Genomic DNA, 15225 nt, shown 5'->3' with positions numbered 1-15225 from the left:
CTCACGTCTCCTTTTTGTTTCTCTATATAAATTCAGTCTGTATCACCCTGAATTACCTTTATCCCTGCTGTCAACCCCTCTCTCTCTCCTCTCTGTCCCCACATATCTGCTCACCAGCTGCGTTCAGATGGCCGAGAGGAGCAGGCTGAATGGGGTTTTATAGAGTGCACGCTCTGACGCACATGCATTCACAGGGTGTTGTGAGCGACCTGCTAAAGCAGGGATCCAGGTCTTTTGTCCCATGAGCCTGGAAACTCTTTCTTCCTTTTCCCACTTCTTTTCGCCATTTGAGACCATATCAATACTTGCAAGTGGCTGCTGACAAACTTAGGTTTTGGTCAGAGAAGGTCAGGAATTTGGCTGTTTCTCTGCTGCTAATCGGATTAGTGTTTCTTTTTTTTCTTTCTCGTTTTGCATGGCTAATATGAAAGTGATTAGACTGTCTATTCTCAGTACAAATCCTTTAAAGTTTAACATCGACTTCATTCAGAACTCTCATGACAAAAAGGCCATGTTTGCGTTTTCTATGTCATGTTCACTGCAGTTTTGGAAGGCCTTTTCTCTAGCAGAGGAAGAGGCCAGCTTTTAGGATACAAAAACTGTCAGCAGTGTCAGCTAATCTTGGCTCAACCACAGCAAGTATTTATGATCTAATATTTAAAAAGAGGTCTTTTAACCGAGCAACAATAATCACTTTAACAAAGAAGAAATAAATGAGGTCATGGGTGCTTACTGCACAAAAATTGCTGCGTGCTGACACAAACCCATACTGTTTGAATTTCTTCAGTCTTAACTAGCCAAGTGTAATAGATTTTCTTTTTATCTGCTGAAATGACAGCAAAATATTTGATCAGCACGGATGGAAAAAGTACAGAACAGAAATACAGATACTTGTGTTAAAAAACAACGATGGTTTCAAATTCTTTACTCAAGTAAAAGTGAATAAGCACAGGCTCTGACATGCATTCATAGAAGCAAAAAAGCAGAGGACAGTTCTACCCGCTAACTGCAGCTCATGCCATATTCATATCCTAATGAAATAATATTTATATACGCGAAAAAAAAAAACACGTTATTTTAACCTAAATTGTAAGTCCAGTGAAGGTGTTAACCTTGAACATCTTTTGTGTAGAACATAAACAGCTCTATTTGCAGTTGCCCAAGTCTTAGATAGGTGATTTTGCGGAGTGAGGGCGGTCTGCTTCTCCCCACCGCAGGGAAAAAGGGTAACACCACCTGGGTCTGGGTGCAGTTCCCCCCTCCAGGGGCAAGGGTACCTAGACCCGGTTCGTAGAGTACGCTTGGGGAGTGTGATTGTGTGTACAGCGTCTCTTTATGTCTGTCTCCACGTTGGTTGAGTGTGGAGTAAGTGCATATGAGAGCATGAGGGTGGGAATGGATGTTTGTATCTGTGTGTGCCTGTATGTCTGTGTCTATATGTCAGGTTGGGTATCAGACGCCACCTCTCTGGGGACATCTCAGGCCCTCCAAGGTTTGGAGGCCTATCTCCCCCCACCACTTCCCCTGCCAGGTGGCGGACTCCCTCAGGTATCGGTGCGTTGGTGGTTCTTTGTGTCCGGGGATGGGCGTCCAGGTACACACCGGCTCACTCCTTGGCGGCTGCTTATCGGGGCCTGGAGCCTGGGGCTCGCTCGGGCCACTTCGGAGGTGGGGTCACTCAGGCACAGCTGGCTGCCGGCGGAGCTCACGGGCGTCGTCACTGCAACCCCCCTGGCTTCTGCTCCGCGGCTGCTGAGTGAGCCCTCATCTGGGACTCTCCTCAGCTCTTTCTGGGACAGTGGCGCGCTGCCCCTCTGTTGGTCTTCCTTGGTCTCTTGTGTTCTGGGGGCCTCTGGATGTCTGGAGTTTTGATCTCCTCCATACCTGCTTCATGCCCTGGAGGACGGGGCTGTGGCCCCCCCACACCCTCTAGCAGATCATTACATGAAGGAACCTTTTAAAAAAACAAGCGCGTCCATGCTCACAGGTGTACACACGGGTGCTCACACCCACAAACTACACCCTTTTTGGCTCCTACCTCAAAGCACACTGTGTCTGTTGATCTTATGTGCTGCACAATAATGTTTAATATTTAGTATTTACTGTCATATTCCCATATATCATTGTGATGTTGTTTATTCTATTACTCTTCGTTCTTCTTCTGCTTGTTTTCTTTTTTCTTTCTCAACAGGTGATCCAGGTGATTGATATATGCATTTTTTCTTTTTTTTTCTGCTCATTCTGTTGGTTTTTGTTTTTTGCCCTTCTCCCCCGTCCCTCTTCTCAGCTGTTTCTCTTTCCCTCTTTCTTTCTCCCCTTCTTTCCCCCAGTCAAGTCTGTCCCGTATTCAGTAAGTGAAAATAAAATAAACAATAAAAGGTGAATCAAATGGACCATTACGGCAAGGCTGGGATGGTCAATTTGGTAAAGTAAATCCGTTGGGCATCTTTCTTTGCCTTTAGAAAAATTCTGATGGCAAAAGAGCCAAACGGGACAGGCAAAAAAAAAAAAAAAAAAAAAATTTGTCGTATCTTAAACAGAAAAAGTGTAAGCAAGAATTAAAGTGGGATTTGGCAGATGTGGGAACCCCAAGATTGGCTGCAGCAGTGCAGCACGAGTAAAGAAGTCTGAACTCCAATAGATACCTGGTGTGGATGCTGTGATAAGCTGAGCTGTGTTGCTGCAAATTGCAAAGGAAATCCCATCCCAGTGTTAAATTTAGTGCTTATATTTAAAATGATATTAGTTTCTTTAAGGCAGTGCGGTGGTGCAGTGGTTAGCACTTGCAACCTCACTGGAAGAGCTTCCCAAGTTTGATCTTTGTGTGGAGTCTACATGGGTTCTCTCCGGGTACTCCAGCTTCCTCTCACTGTTCACCCACATGCAGTTAGAGGTTTTGGGTTAAATGGTCTGTAGATGTGAATTTGAATGCAAATAATTGTCTGTCTCTCTGTGTTAGTGACCTGTCAAGGGTTTACCCCGCCTCTCAATTTATGGCAGCTGGGATAGGCTCCAGCCCTCCTGTGACCCTAATAAGGACGAGTGGAATAGAATGAATGGATGGAAGGATAGTTTGTCCAAATGGCTTTAAATTCCTTCACAATCACTGCAAAACTTTTTGTAAACCGTCCCAAATTAAAGCTGAAAATGTGAACTTCAATTGCATATTGACAATTTGATTCAAACTGTGGCAGAGGCAAAGCTTTAAAAAAACTTGTCATTTCCTAAAAACATATGGACAAAATTCTTCGACAAGTTTGCCTGCACAATCAGGACCTCGAGTACTTTCCTAACTGTCTGTGACTGGACAAAAAATCTTATTTGAGGCAGGGGTGTCAACAAATGTTGACTGGTTTCATTTTTCACATGTAAACACAAAAACTACAGTCTGAGTCGCCAAACTGTGATGTTGCCATTATGACAAGCGAGTAAAACCATGAGCTGCCCTGCTGCAGAGTTCTGTCGCTGTCTTTTAACATAACAGGATGGGTAATGTGAAAACCACACAGCTGACAGGTGGGTGTCTCTATGCGTGAAAATGCTAGTCAGTCAGGAAGGGGTACATTAAGTGATGAAATGAGGGGAAGGAAGGTGAAAGTGAGGTCACGGGGTGGAAAGACTGAGCAGGTTGGAGGATGTTAAGATTATGGGCCTCGTGTGTAAACATAGCTCTAGTGTGACATGCGAGAATACGCCTGCATGTATGCACACGAGGATAGCTCTTCCACAACCAGCCCCTCTTGAATCAACCTGAATCTCACAACTTTATGATGATGAATAATCGGCTCAGCCAGTCAGTCAAGACATGAGAAAGCTGACACACTTTTCTCTCAGTAGTATGTCCCCTTTTGTTGTACCCTCACCTTTAACCTTAGACCTTAAAGCCTTTGCCGGGGTCAGTTAAGAACCGACAGTCAAAGGGCATAAATCTGGTATTAGAAAGACAACCAGCTCAGTGAGCTAAAATGCCGGACTTCCCCTTCACTAGCATAGGACTTTTAAAAGATCACATCCATCAGCTGGTGGGAACCAGCTTATCTAACAAAAAAGAATAAACAAATAAAAAAGATCATATTATGAATGAGGTAATTTTATCCGAGCGTGGCCTATGTAAAGTTTACATAGAGTTTACTTTTCCTCTCATTCTGTATTCAGAGAAATAACCCGTCGTTTTCTTTTTACTTTTGATTTACTTATAAAAAACCCCAGATCTGTTATTCAGACAGGGATGAGGTGTTTGAGAGCATTATTTTGCCAATTATTGCATAAACGGTCTCAGATCAGACCCGGTCAGACAGAAGCAGCTGGCTCAAAAAGCAAAAATAAATAAATAAATAAATAAAAAGTCAGGATCAGTGGGAGATCTTAAACACAATCCAGATGCACCCTGGTAGAATCATGGTTTGACTGAAATCATTATTAAAGATGTTTATCTACAATAAAACTCAAGAGGTCCTCCATCCAAAAAGTCACAGTGGTCAATTGAACCTCCCATTGGAAATGACATGTGCCTGGCAAGAACCTCTCCTGATCCTAAGCATGCCATAGCATCTGGCAAATATGGTGGAGGAAATGTTACAGCACAGACCAGTGGAACCAGTTTACTCATATTTATTGATCATGTACCTCAGTCACATCTTCATAATTTGATGTAAAATCGTCTGTGATGGTGTACAGAGGCTAAACTACAGAAACTGTACCTTTGCCCAAAAGCTTTTGAACTTATTGAACTGATTTTCATAGCCTTTCTCTTTGTAGAAAAACTCTCAGTCTTTTTAAAATACGGGCAGCAAAGGTCAACAACTCTTCAAACTTCACCTTTGAACAGGAACGAACCACAAAAGGCACTTCTTCATAGGAGAACACTGGATCAGCACAAAACAAGCACAGTTCTTTCCTCAGATTCATGCCATATGTCTGTAAAAAAAAAGAAAAAAAAGATCCAAAACAAAATAAAGAAGAAACAGCTTCTCCGTAGATCACTAAACCAGCCTTGATTAACCAAAACCACCGATTATATGATGCAGGAACACCAAGGATTCAAAATTTAAAATGCCAAAAACAGTCAAAAATACAAGAGAAGGGGAAAAAAGGCAAAATGAGGGGGGAAAAGAAGAAGAAACAAGGCAGTGGTGTGTGTGTTTATCTGTGTGTGTGTGTGTGTGTGGGGGGGGGGGGGGGCGTGGGGGGTGGGGTGGGGGGGGGTCAGGGGGTAATTTAAATTTTTCCCTTCATAGAAATGTAAACATGTTGGTGTGTATGGTTGACTGGATATTGTCTGACCATTGTGGTTACAGCGTGGCTAAAGTTTAGTTGACTCCAATTGAATTACACATCATTATGCAGTTAGTTGTTCTGTTTTGAAGATTTGTCTTCTGTAAGTGCTCTAAAAAAACAAAAAATAAAACAAAAAACAAAAGAAAGCCCAACCAGATACATCTGGTTTGCAACTGGCCAACACTGAACACTAGCAAATATATTACAGGAACCATCAGGAAGATTGGTGATGGCTGAATTAGAACCACTGGTTTGTCTGACAGGCCAGAAAGAGAATACTGACATTGGCACTGTAAGCTTCTGTGACAAATTAACGGTCTGAGAAACTTAATAAATCCAGGCTTAATATTTGTTTTGCAGACATAGCAACAAACGAATGAAGACATTTTTGTTCTGTTTTCTAGTGTGAAACTCACCCTCAAAGTGTCCATGTGAGTAAAAAATATAAGTGTCATGCAGAAATGTCATATTCCTCCCTTATGTCTTCTCGGTATGTTTATCTTTCTCTACGCTGAATATCTGAGCTTCATATGGAGGTCAAGCAGCTTTAAAAACTCAACTTGCCTATATGATTTATGGATTGGAACGTAGCAGCCGACTCACACATTTTGTTTGCACTGCAAACATGATCGAGGACGTGCACTTGCAGTAGCAGCAACGTGCACACAGGACTCACTGTTACACAGACACGGTCATGCACTGCACGACTTACATGTATGCAAGCGCTTGCCAAAGACCAGGAAATGGGAGGTACATTTATCTCTTTTTGACAAATAAGCCCTTCTCTTCTCTTCTCTTCTCTCAACCAGTGCTAATTCAGCATATTATCTTGTAATCTAACTCTATTGATGGTGACAAGATTAGCCTGCTACAGTGACAAGTGACATTCTAGCTAGACTTTGATTAATATATGATCCTTTTAGCTGATTCTGAAATGACTAACGCTGTCTGCTGAGTAATTCATCTCCCAGTATTGGGATATACATGCATATACTGATTCAAATTACAAATTTAGTAATTACATCTTTAACTGTAATTCTGCAGCCTAATCATTATGAACAGATCTCTGAACATGCTAATTTAATCCTGTCTCCTCCCTTAGTCACGTTCCTGCAGCCTACCTCTACTCTACCTCTTCATCTATGAGCCTTACTTATAAGTTATCTTGCTCACTAAAGGGAGACACAGTGCCAAAGATGAGCTTTGTTAGGTTTAAATCAAACACACATCCGGAGGCTAGTTGGGAAAAATGTGTGTTCCCTGACCAGTTGGTAATTATTTGCTTGAGGTTGCTGGCTATTGCTTTAGTCTCTAGTAAAGTGTAGTTGTCTGTGGTTGGCTGCCTACAGTTTGCATGGAACAAGCCAGCTCATCTGTAAACACTTGCTAACTATTAGCTGTGCCGCAGGGAAACTTGAAAAAGTTTAACGCAAGCTCAAAATGATGAATGTTTGCCTGCGAATTAAAAGTTGTGCCTCACCAGTGCAGCTAACGTTTTAGCAGACACATTTCTGCATTATCTGATATCCCCATGTTGGTGTTGTTCCTGCATCATCACAACAGTGTTGGTCCAGGATGTCACGTTCAGCTGTGTAGAAAATAGAGACAGGGGACCAAAATGCAGGACTCGCAGGCTGGTTTGGAATATACTATGTTTTACTGGAGCTGAGAGAAATAAACACAAATGACTGCGTTAAACAGGGCACACACGAGCAGTTGACGACGACTTGACAAGGAACAGAGATAAACTTAGGGCTTAAATAGGCAAGGTAATGAGAGCATTGGAAACAGGTGAAAAAACAGCTGAAACAAATCTGACTAATAAAAGAGAGGAAGTAACACTAAACATAACGCCCACGGGAGAAAAGACTGTCACAATAAAACAGGAAACAGACACAGGAAAACTAAACAATGACAACAAGACCAAAACTCAAAACACTGTCTAAGCACTCAATTAGCATTAGCCAAGATGTTAGGTAATGCTATTAAAAACAGTAACTAGCAAACAAACACATGAAACCTAAATATGGCTAACAGCAAATCTAACCTGATAATATTTATTATACTGTATAAATTAATAAAGAAAACACTTGGAATGCTTACAATTGGTTCCAGAAAAGAGTTTTATATAAGCAAAGGTATTTTTTCTTCCACACATTATTTTTCAGTTGCAATGTTTATCCAGGCCAAACATTATTATGATGATGCAGGAACAACACCAACACAGGATATCAGATAGACTATCCATTTCAGGTCACTGTCTGTTTTCAGTTCAGCACTGTATGCTTCTTTGGGATCAATTTTGCGTTGTGACTGCCAGGAACCTCCAGCACCCATCTGCTAACCGGTTAGGGAATTTACATTTTTCCTTAGCGACCTATGGTTACCATGGGCTCATTGACTAGTCCCTAGGCCTAGGTTACTGGGACTTTATCAATCTATTTCACCTACTTTCACAGCACGATGATAAATAGTGCTTCTTTTGCATTAATGCTGTCTAGCATTATTGCTAAAGTTGACATGCTGAGTCAAACCCAATACATCCATCCATCCATCCATTCGCCTCCGCTTATCCTTTTCAGGGTCGCGGGGGGCGCTGGAGCCTATCCCAGCTGTCATAGGGCGAGAGGCAGGGTACACCCGGGACAGGTCGCCAGTCTGTCGCAGGGCCAACACACAGGGACAGACAACCATTCACACTCACATTCACACCTAGTGGCAATTTGGATTAACCAATTAACCTATCCCCACAAGCTGCATGTCTTTGGACGGTGGGAGGAAGCCGGAGTACCCGGAGAGAACCCACGCAAACACGGGGAGAACATGCAAACTCCACACAGAAAGACCCCGGCCTGATGGTGGAATTGAACTCAGGACCTTCTTGCTGTGCGGCAACAGTGCTAACCACCGTGCCACCGTGCTGCCCACCAAACCCAATACACCAATACTTAATGTCAGCTTTCTTTGTTGAAATGTTTTGCTTCAAATAAAGACTGAGAACAAAGAAAGCTGACATTATGTATTGGTGTGTCCACCAAACCCAATACACCAATACATAATGTCAGCTTTCTTTGTTCTCAGTCTTTATTTGAAGCAAAACATTTCAACTCACTTCCATTTCTGGAAATGAGAATTCTTTGGTAATATCTAATCACTTAAAAAAGCTGTATTCCTATGAAAATGCAGAAGCAGTAGGTAAGGACAAGAATTTTTGGGACCTGAAAGTTTTTAGTTTCCCAGTAGTACTGATCAGTGGCTTTTGAGGCTGTGTTGGCTGCACGCATGTAAAAAAGAGCAAAAGTGACATGCACTGGCTGAAGCTGGAATAGGAAAGAAAAATTATGTCCCCAGTGTACGTTTTATCTTAATCGGATCTTCATTGAAAGCTCCACAGGTGTACCCGCGTCAAGGTCATCAAATGGCAGCTGAGACTGAGCATCATCAGACACCGATACATAAATAATTTCACAAGTTTTGCAATGGCTGATATACAGTTTTCACAAAAAGTCTATTTGCACAAAAAAATTTTTTTTGTGTGTGTGTTTGGAGTCCAAGAGAAGCAGGCCATGTTGTGAAAGGAGAAACTCTGGTTTATTGAGGCTGGTGGGACTTATCTGACAAGGCTCTAACAACGTGAGTCAAACAGCACAAATACCTTTTACATTACCTAAACGCATGTCACGGTGCTTAGCATCACCCCTAAAGATTTATTTGTCACATAAAAAATCTTAAGCTTTCATGTTTCAGATGTTAGATGCATTCAAGTCATTTGCAAATGTGTTGCTGCAGCAGCTGAATTTAAATAGCAACTTATCCAAGCTGTAGAGCTTTGGATGAGTTTGTTTTGGATTACTGTGGACAGGAACAATGCTATGTAGCTAGAAACAATAAACCCCAAGTCTGCAGACTTGGACAGTCTGCTTGTGACTTTTCTGAACAGCGGCGCTCATCAAAACACTTGCTGTGTGGAGACAATCTGTTGTGACTAAGACTGTTTCTGTGATTAATTAGAATCCTGCTTCACATGGTTGCTATAACACTGTATCCTCTGTCATGTTTTTTATTTCTACAAGGAAGAGAAGAAGAAATAATTAGTGATTTTAGTGAATGTTCAGGAAACACATACATTACCAGTGTCACACACAGCCAGAGCTGATGATATATGATGCTGTAAACCGGAAAATTAAACATGCCACACATACCTTACACATTCTTGAGGCCAGTTTTAACTTTCCATTTCCCTATATAGTGACAGTGCTATACTTAACCACATACAGGTGTGTTTTTGGCACCAGCAGCGAGCTGGCAGGTGTGTTTGCTGTTACAATGTGATAATGACTATCATTACACCCCAGGTAAGAGCAGGCTTGTTAGCAGCAGGCCAAGATGGAGACAAGAGGAAAGCAATAATGCCTTTATCAGGATGTGAGTGCACAACTGGCATTTCAGCACCTTAATCACACACAGAGTCATAATACATACTTATGCAGAGGTACAGACACAGCAAAGCAGTAAGGAAGAGATACACAAACAGAAACACACATAAATTAGGACCTTGCTGATTTAAATTTAGCTCCAAATGAACCCTTCAGAAGTATCACTGCTGAAAATAAAATGATGCCTGTTATTTTCCTGCAGGAGGAGAGCGCAAACTAGTGTTTTATAATATAACATAATGATGAAATGCAGACCTTATGCTTCTTAATCACGTAGACTTTTAGAAAACTCTTTTACAAAAAGTAACATTTTTAATGAATGCTGCAAAAGTCATGTTTTTACATTAAACTTTGACGCGTAGTTACATTTCATATGTTTATATGGGCTCACCTCAGAGTTATCTGAGCTCCTTTTCCCCCACACATCACTGCAGAAAGTCACACTCATGCAGATCCAGGTAACTGTGCTTAGAAAGCAAATGGGTAATCTCTCAGGCCTGCTCTCTGTTTCTGTACTTCACCATATGGGGTATATCCATCACAGCTTTTCACTGCCTCCTTGGGTGCCGTAAACAGAAAGAAGCAGATGTGTGCAAATGTGCACATGCGTTGGCAAAACACACATTTTGAATGATGGTACTTGTGAAGGCTTAACTGGCTATCTTAACGTCCTAAATTGAGTAAATGCTCACTTTGACCCTGAATTCTAAGTCTGCATGTAGGCTTTATTATAAGTCTAAAACGTTTCCTTGGTTTTCTATGGTTAAAGAAAACTTTAATTACTTCAGAAACACTACTGCACACATACATGTGTTTGAGACCTGTTGTTCTGGAGTCAGTCTGGGGAAAGCTCCAAAGAAAGCATTATTCTCTAAGTGATTTTTCAAAATGCCATGGATCTAGGTCCAAAACAAAGCATATTTCAGCACCAACTGCACCAGTGATAAGAGCTTGAATGTTTTTCTAATCACCCACAGCATGTAGTAATGTTGATTATAATTATACTGATTTCATCAGGACGGGCTTGAACGTTTGAAGCGGGCGACTTTTTAGACTCTTAGCAGCTTGTTTTGTAGCTGTAGTGCTTTCAGAGTTGGCATGTGGTGAAATGGTAATGCATCTGTAATACTTTATGTGACAAGTTAATGGTTTTTTCATCTATGTACTTTCATTGTACTCTGTCTTTTCTTCACTTCTCATTCCGACTGCTTGCAAGTTAATTGGTATTGTAGTGCATTGTGCAGGTTAGTGTGGGTGTGTGTCTTAGACAGCAATGCACCAGATGTTATTTTATAGGACAGAGGAGGCGGCTCTCTCATGACTAGTTGTTGCAGCCTTGGTGATTACAATGTAACTGTGTCTGTGGCCACACCAGCCAAACACAGTCTCTTGTACAGACTGGGGGAAACCATTTCAAGTACAACAGCCTTAATGTGTTTTGATTAATGGCTTTATTAATCTCTAACAAATATGTTGCTGTGGTTTAGTGGTTAATGCATTAAATGCAGAACATCATCGGTTTGATTCCAGGAGGAATCGCAAACTCAACCTGAGGGAATAATAAGGTAGAGTGTACTCTTAGTGCCGGTCCCAACCCTGGATAAATGGGAGGGTTTCATCCGGTGTAAAATATGTGCCGAATCCTTTGCAATTCGTTATAATTCTGAATCCCATAGACCCATGGCTGACCCACCAAGGAACTGCCACTGAAGCACACCTTGTACTTATCACTTACAGAATGTCAGTATTTGACACCGTGGGATGTGAATATGTTATAATTAACTGTATAATTGAGAATATTACAGTACTATGCAAAAGTCTAGAGACACTCCTTTTTTCTTAAAGTTTTGCCTCCAGTAAACCATACTTACTCTTGAGTAGGGATGGGTATCGTTTAGGTTTTATCCGATACCGGTGCCAAATCGGTACTTTTGAAACGGTGCCGGTGCTTAAACGGTGCTCGAACCGGTGCTTAAAGAATGGAGAACACAAATTGGTCCAAAAACCTCTCATGTTCAGCTGTTTTTTTGTAAAAAGATAACAATGTTAGCCTTTTCTGCAGCTATGGGGCATATATGGTATCACTCTTGGCTGGAAGCAGTGCTTAAACAATGGAAAAAACACAAACTTTGTCCAAAAACCTCTCATGTTTAACTGTTTTCCCTTTTTCTTTGGTCATTTTAGCCTTTTTGGCCAGGGTGAAGGGAGTATCTGCCATCAAACAAGAAGACAGCCGCATGTAGCTATGATGATGTTTGCTAGTTCACCTTACATGCATTAATGTAATAACGTGGTTAGCCTACTCAACGTAAATTACACACGAACAACATTAAGCTACTCACGCAGAGAAGAACGGCTGCTGCCATCATCATCCTCATCATTTCTGCTACACTGGCAGGGCTAGGGGCCAGGACTCTATTCTTCGGGTTTTTGGGGGATGTTGCTCCGGGTCCGATAACTGGCAACCCACCCAACGTGCACAGTGTGAGGTCTCGCAGCAAGCTATCAAATACGGCGCATTTCTCGGCTTTTAAAAAAAACGCTATGCGTCGCCAGGTGTTTCATCGGATTCGAGGTGTTACCTCCTTTGACAGTATCACAGTATCAGCTTAAAGCACTTGTTGCAGGCTGCTGAGTTTGCATATTTTGCTGTGAAGTACAGCCAGACTTTTGACCGCTTCGCCTTGGACATTTTTAATCTGTAGCTCTGCTCTAATGAACGTACGTACCTGGCCCCGCCTACTATCCTCGGAAACGTAAAATGATTGGCTAGAAGTGTATCACAGCTCAGGAAAAAAAAGCACCGAAATAAAGCACCGAAATGTGCGCTGCTTTTCGGTCTGGTTACTACCGTTTATGTCAGAACCGGTACCCATCCCTACTCTTGAGCAATAGTTCTCCAAACTTTCTGAAAACCTTTCAAAGATTTTCCAGTCCTTGTACCATTTTTTTTTGTTTTGTTCTTAAGCCACTAAACACTCACCTATGACCCATCCCAGCATAAAAAAAGAGATGCATGCAGCCGTCTAGTGTTCACCAAAGCTTCATCATAATTGGTGTCAGTGGAAGGGTGGCTGTCAAAAAGACATTCTTAAAAAAGAAAAACAACAGGCTTTATAACAGCGAGTGTCACCAGTCATCTGTAAAACACAGTGGAGGCTCTGTCATGGTTTGGAGTTACATTTTAGCCAGTGGTGTTGGGAATCTTATGCAATCATGAAGAGAGAAAAGTATCAGGAGATTTTGGTCCTGTCCTGATTGTGGACAGACAGAAACACTCAAAGGTGGACCAAACTGTCGTGGAACAGTTCGTAGATTTTATTTGCAACCTGTGGGTTGAACAACAAAGTTGATTTAGCTGCAAATCTGGATTCAGAGCACATCCCAAGTGAGGCTTCCCAAGACATAGTACTGGGAAATGATGGTTTCTTTGGAGTCTGAGACATATCCCTTGAAGAAAACTAAACTGACCAAAAAACAAAACCAACCTAGCCAGACGATAGGTTCATTTACGCCAAGTTCTTATGGTCGGTCCAAACATCCAAAGGTTGCTTGGCCTCCTTCAGTCAGTGCCCCCATTCTTCCTCAGGTCTGTTACCTACATCATAGTTAAGCTTGGAATAAGGAAAGAAAGAAAAGAGCACTGATACAGCATTGCCCTACAATGACATCAGAATCATCAATTTCACAATAAACTGAAGGCTTGGATCAGGCTGAACAAGTACAGGAGCAGAGGTGAATTTCTCCTTGAGGCACTTAAAGGCTGCTTCTGAAGACCAAGTGACAATTTAGACGAGTTTAAATAGAATTTTACTTCAATGAACCTCTTGGAGAAATGTGCAACCGCTGACCTTTGTTTTTTTTGCACATGTCAGGACTGGGCTTAGATTTTCTCTGCATCGGTCTTCAGCTGCCCACCTTTCAGACCATAAGCAAATGACATATGTAATTTTTATTTTACAGCCGTTACACAACTTGTTTTCAACCAGACTCTGAAGTGCTCTTCTGATGTGGTCTTCTGATGTGCTGCCCGTGTCCCTCCGGGTACATGGAAAAAATCAAAATGTCATCCAAATATACAAATACAAAAAATTTAAATAATCCCTGACAGCATTATTTACTGGGCCTAAATAACTGCTGCAGCATTTGTTGGAGCAAAAGAGATCAGCAGATAATCATAGTGCCCAAGATCAGTTTTACATTCATCCACTTCTTAAATGTGCATCAGGCGATTTCCACTCCTAAGATCAAGTTAAGGAAAAATCTTAGCACTCCCCCACAGGTTGAAAAGCTGAACTGATTAGTTGTTAAGGGTATTTGTTTTATAGGGTTATGCTGTTTAGTCTCCAGTAGTCCGTGCATCAATGGAAAGTTTTATAATTTTTCTCTAAAAAAAAAGCATGTCTGGCCTCTATTGGGAAAACTAGCCAATTATTTTCACTGATGCAGCAAAATCACCAATTTGTCTCACTCTCTCTGTCTCTTTAGTATCTCTGCGTTGCAGGGAATCAGTTTGTGTTTCACTGGAGTCCAAGTTATTTACACAACCAGGCATAAACACTTAAGATCAGGGATGAATCTGATTTAGTGCTTGAGCCAGCCAGCTGTTTGGCATCTGATGTCACGGGAAATTCTCTCAGTGGTTCGTTTGTTCGACAAATCTAAATTATTATTATTGTGTTGCCTAATAATCAAGGGGATCAAGTTTTGCTTATGGCTGGTATTCATAATCTCTAAAGGCAACATCGTCCCCAGATGTCTGACACTGAACGCTAGACATTCGTTCATGTTTTCGTGTAACACAAATACACAGACAGACAGGGCAAATGCACGAACACAGACACGTGTGCCCATACACACTCTTCTCGTCTTCATCCTGCTTTATCTCTCTTGTTCTCTTTCACACGCGCACGGACTCAAAAATCGTTGTTTCTCACAGTCTAGTCTGGCTGTTGTTTGATTTACTGGGTGACCTCTGACCCCAGCTGGGCTGAGCTGGATGGACTCTCGGCCCTGCTGCAGCTCCAACTGGTTCGTCTCCAACATGACCCTGCCAGACCTGCGTGCATGTGTGCGCCTGTGTTTGAATGCCTACACACACATCTTCATTTGTTTTCACGTCACTCCGTGGTCCCAAAACCTGCAACAGTTACACGCAGTTCCTTTCTTGAGTTCTGTATATTTTTAAAAAGTTGATGTACTACATATTTGTTTAAATTACTGCTTGTTTATATGTCTCAAATCTGCACCTGTGCTGCCTCCACATAACAGCTAAACTAAATAAAGTCGTCTTCATGTGTGACTTCTCATTCAATGAAAACCTCCTGTCAGCAGCGCAGCCACAATACCAGTGTTTTAGAAACTGCTAAGAGACCTTTTGGTGCTATTCATTTCCTGTTTTTGTGAAACCTAAATTAATTAAAGATGGCAACAGTAATTCGACTCAGTCTGACCTTTTCCTGTGAAAATACTCACACAAGAGGCTGAGAGCATAACAGTGGGGAGAGACCGG

This window comes from Haplochromis burtoni, unplaced genomic scaffold (genome assembly GCF_018398535.1).
Source record: "Haplochromis burtoni strain Fernald_Lab_line unplaced genomic scaffold, NCSU_Asbu1 Contig_8, whole genome shotgun sequence".
Classification (NCBI taxonomy): domain Eukaryota; kingdom Metazoa; phylum Chordata; class Actinopteri; order Cichliformes; family Cichlidae; genus Haplochromis; species Haplochromis burtoni.
The sequence above is the reverse complement of the archived record's forward strand: the minus strand, read 5'-3'. Positions refer to the sequence as shown.